The sequence below is a fragment of the Abramis brama genome (genome assembly GCF_963993115.1).
Source record: "Abramis brama genome assembly, chromosome: 7".
NCBI lineage: Eukaryota > Metazoa > Chordata > Actinopteri > Cypriniformes > Leuciscidae > Abramis > Abramis brama.
The window spans coordinates 15,483,552-15,489,008 of record NC_139969.1 but is presented as its reverse complement, the minus strand read 5'-3'; positions in this window follow the sequence as shown (position 1 = coordinate 15,489,008).

Genomic DNA, 5,457 nt, shown 5'->3' with positions numbered 1-5,457 from the left:
ATTTTCTGTAGTGTGTTGTCATGAGTTCTAATCACAAATAACAACAGATGTAGATTAAATTAAAGTAGCTAGACTACCTAAAAGAAACATAAATTGCAAAGTCATTTACATTTTTTTCCAGTTGCATTTATTGATCTGCATATAGCCTAATTTTATAATGGATTATTATTTTTTATATAAAAACACTTATCAGCTTATTTTACTCTGCTGATTATATTAAGATCTCTTTTCTTAACCAGCTCTGACGCCTCTGTATCCTTTTCCCTGGACATAAAGCAGCTATGCTTATAGGGTCATGAAGTTAATTATCTCATGAACTTGTAACATTTTCAACAGATTTATAAAATAAAAAATAAATAAATAAAAAATAAAAACTAATTTTGACTCTTCTTCTTTCAGAACAATTCTTTATAGCAAATATAGTAATATTGAATTGTACATTGTGTCGAGTTTTCCTGTAGCTCAAACAGTAGAACGTTGGTGCTTGCAACGTCAAGTCCATGGGTTCGATTTCCAGGGAAAGCAAGAACTGATAAGAATGTAAATGTGTACCTTGAAATGCAATGTAAGTTGCTTTGGATAAAAGTGTCTGCCACATGTGTACATGTACATTATGCTCAGTAGGAGCATGAACTTGAATGTTGTGTATCTAATGTCTTGTATTGGACATGTAGAGGACACTTTGTCTTTAGTGATTAAAGTCATGTGAAAAACACTGAGAGGCAACCACAAATTGTATTACTGAAATAAGCAAAACATATGATATAGTGATAATGAATTATTACAAATATATACTGATACTCTCTATGAATATTATTCTCATAGGCCAACATCACTAACCTCTTAATCATTTGTCACCTCACACGATTAGCATGACCCTAGCTCTCTAAAACAATAGGAAATGCTTTATTGTTTACTTTTTTGCTGACCTCTTTAACAAAAGAAATATGACACAATCTTTTTATGTAATATACATTTAGATTATGCCAGTTCTCTTAATTTGACTGGTACCATGAATCTCATTAACATATTCTCTTTACTTGTTATTCATCACATCATGTGCTTTCATTATTGTCGTCTGCTAACCGTTAGGAACAGATTAAAAGGTCTATAAATTAAGTGTCGTTGTTAGGCCATATACTGCCACAGCAAATGGACGCAATTAAAGTTAGACAGATCAAAAACTTTGCAGGATAACCAACATCCCGATCGCTGCTCAAGAAAGGAGCGTGATTATATAAAGAAGGAGATGTGAACATTTCACAATGAAGGGTGATGGTGTGTTAAATTGTTCTTAAAAAGATAATACAACTGTGACATTTATTTACTAATATAACATGATTATATTAGATGGAGAGCAGCATAGGTATGAAGGCCAAACTGGCCAATGGGTAAGAAAAATTTATACATATACATTGCAAAACAAGTAACTGTTCTTCATTAACATGTAACTTATTCTATAGCTTGTTCTTCCTTAGATTGAATGTTCAGGATGTTGAAGGTGGGACTGTGTGGTCAGACCTTCCACTGTTGGCAAATACGTCTGTCCTGCATGCATGCACATTTGCCAATTTTTTTTCTTTTTTTTTTTTCTTCCTTTTGTTATTGTTGCTTTCATACCTGTTAGCTAATAAATATGTTTGTTGAACATTCCTCTGAATAAATGCTGTGGGTAATTCACTGGATCCATAAGCTATGGCTTCTCAATTTTCAACACTCTTTAGGAACATTTATGGAGTGTAGCCTACTGTATGCTTTATGCTTTAACTCATTCCTTAGTAACATTAAAATAAATAATAAATACATGCTTGACATCCCTTTTACCACAGCAGTATTGCTGCTCAATTTAAATTAAGCCACAAATTGGCATCATAACAATAATCTGCGAATACACACGCACTGCAAAGACACAATGTCAATAGCATAATTTATTTAATCTACTTACAGTTGTCGTCAGATATTCAATTTCATTGAAACGAATGTAACAAAATAATGTGGGCGTGGTCTGTGTCGTGAAATTAAAACACATTAAAACTTCCCTTAAATGCATCTGAAACATTCAGCGGAGCAGCGACAGAGTAAACAACAGTGTCCTAATATGATACAAACATTTACCAATAACGTGGAAAGCTTTTAAATCTGCTCAGTGAAAGATTCGCTGTGACGAATCTGTCACCGGCGTTCAACATCTGCTGGAAATCCAGGTAAAACTATCTGCGTGCACGCGCGCGTCCCCAGTTAACATGATCCCCAGTTGATCCGTAACACCGGTTTTGACATTTTCGCAATAAATGAATTATTGTGATTACACGTAGGCCTATGTTGTTTTTCTTCATAATTGTAGCCTATGTAGTTTTAAGAAATTGTTATGGGTAGGTTTAGGGGTAGGAGTAGGATTAGCTGCTAAGAAAATATTTTAATGCTAACGTTATATTGTTAATAAAATTGCCATTTCCCTACACATCTCTGTACGTTTTATCCTTTTTATATTCAGTATAAAATGGGTAACGTTATGTTTAGGTTGGGAGTAGGGTTAAGGGATCTTCCATTTATCTATAAAACGGTAAAAGGTAAATTATACAGATATCTTAAAGGGGGGGTGAAATGCTAATTTTCACTCAATCTCCTGTTAATCTTGAGTACCTATAGAGTAGTATTGCATCCTTCATATCTCCATAAAGTCTTTAGTTTTATTATATTTATAAAAGAAAGATAGGCTGTACCGAGTCTTTCCGGAAAAAAACGAGCGGCTGGAGGCGGGCCGTGTGGGCGAAGCTAAAGCTGTGCTGACGCGCCGATTGCTAACAACACACAGAGACATTTGAAGCAGTTTTACTCACCGCCTGCGACCGCGAACCTTTATCATTGTGACTGCTCGATCCTTAAGCATTAGACGATCTGCAAATCCGTCGATCTGGGCTTTGTTTATAAAACAATCATCGTCGAAATGCAGGGAACAAACAGTCTTACACAACTCCGTTTTTGCTCTGGAAAAACAAACTCCATCCACTGGTCCCTTAACGCTGGGTTCTTTGGGAATCTGTGCAGGGTTGTCTTGCCCTGGCAACCAAAAACACACTTCTTTGGTGACACTGACTTCCCTAAAGCCTCAGCCGAGCACAGCGCTTAGATGAGGTACTGCTTTCGCTCTCTCGCTCTGGTCTACGGATGCGCGCACGCCCGCGCCTTTCTGGGAGAAGTGCCCTTAGGACCCATATAAGGAAATTCCGCCCCAGCTGACGTCACACAAACCCATACTCGAAAAAAACTTTCCGAAACTTGTGACAAACCGGAAGGACAATTTTTGGCACAGAAATACTCCTTCAAACGTACAATTTAATTTTTTAAACTTTGTCCATGTTTAGCATGGGAATCCAACTCTTTAACAGTGTAAAAAACTCAGTATGCATGAAATAGCATTTCACCCCCCCTTTAATGATATGAAAGATTCGTACATATTTAACGTTATGTAGCTGTAAAAACGTAATAATGTTACGTTTAATTGTTGCAGATACGTCCATATCATACGTTTCAGCATCTATCCAAACGTACAAAACGTACGTTTTCTATCTTTGAAAATTACGTATTAATACTACGTATTAACAATGAGACCAGGCTGGTCAGGGAAATGTTTGACCAATGGAAGGGAAATCCTCACTTGTGATATTATGCTGCCCCCTTCTGCTAAAACACAGAACAGCATGTTTTGTTCAGTTGCATCTCTGCAATGTGCGATTTATAGTAATACTAATGACGTACTGTAAATGTTGATGGTTCTACTGTATCTCACAAAATTTGAGCTATGCACTTCCTACACCTTGCTCCTGTACATTCAGATGGCATCTCACAATATATGACAGCATTTCATTATCAAATGTATGGACTACACCAAATTTGCCAGTTCTTGCTGTGAGATCACCCCACTCTTCCACCAAGGCATTTGCAAGTTCTCAAGTCTTGACCATGTCTTGGGGGGACATATGGTTTCACTGCAACGGGCATAGCAAGGACAATCAGCTGTCCTTCCGGTCTCCCTGTAGCACTGTAGTCTTAGGCGTCTTACATTGTGGACATTGCAGTTTATTGCTCTGTCCACATCTGCAGTCCTCATGCCTCCCTGCAGCACCCTATGGCATGTTCATGTAACGGACGTAGGCTAGTAAGAGCTGTGAATGTAAACCTCACTCCGCTGGCCTCAAGATCCATGGTAGCGACTGATGCTAGAAAATGTGGTTTTTAGCTTCCTTGTTAGTGCGCACACCTCCCATGTCGGAGACCCCGGTTCGAATCCCGCTCGGAGCGGGTTAAGTAGGACCGGTTATTTAGTGCTGTTGACCCGGATGGGAGTGAGGTTTAGGGGGGTGAGTGTGACGGACGTAGGCCTGTAAGAGCTGTGTGTGTACTGTAAACTTCACTCCCCTGAGCTCCGCTAGTGACTGACACTAGAGGATACGGCTCTTGTTAGCAGTAGCACTCCCACGCCAGAGCCCCTGGTTTGAATCCCGCTTGGAGCGTGTTGAGTAGGACCGGTTACATTCACACAGGTGATCAAGGACCCTTTCTCCTCTCTTTCAGAGTCAGTGGAAAGATCTCTTCAGTGTCCTAAGCTGGACAGGTACATGAAAAGTATTGTTTAAACCCTTTCCAATAAAGATCTGTAAAGCTTATTTGGATTTTACAAAATTATTTATCTCTTACACAGAGAAAGCATTTTTACCTTTAAGTTTGTAAAGAAGAGTACTATAAATTATAACATGAAAACATGTATGTACAAGGTTTTTTAGTTTGCTGGACTTTTTTCATATTGAATAGTAAATCCTCCAAATGGCACATGAAAATATGTGTATATGGTAAATGATTTAACAGTAAGTGAGGGTTTTGTACAGTATAGTTTGTTTTCCTGTCACTCTGGGCAATAGTACATCGCAGAGTCTGTCACTTTAGCAGAGGAGATCTCCAGATCCAGATGGGTTTTCTCTTCATTCAGTTTTGCAAAGAATCGAGGATCTTGATCCAAAACATTTGATTTTTTTAAAACTGCCCCAGTGGCGTGAAGAATAACAAAAAGAAATTCAGGAGCTGATCCAAGATATTGGCGATACCAAAACAGACTGTTTGCTGAGGAGTAACTACAGGAGAGACTTATAATCTCCCCTTCTGTCCCAAACATATGAGTTTCAGCTGGTGTGATGACATTCCCAAAACTCCTGCAGATGAGATTACCATTTCATAAAGGAAAGAAATAACCAAATTAAGACAAATTTTAAGGGTTTAGATTAAATACTTACATGCAAGAGAACAAAGCAAAAGCAAAAAACAAAGCATAATGTTTCAGGATGATATTTTAGTTCATCCGCTTGTCAAAGTCTTACTGAAATAAACATTTATTCATCATCTAGAAGAAGGTGTCTCTTGCTAGCACCTCCCCTTAAAGCTACAACCTGGAATTTATGAAGC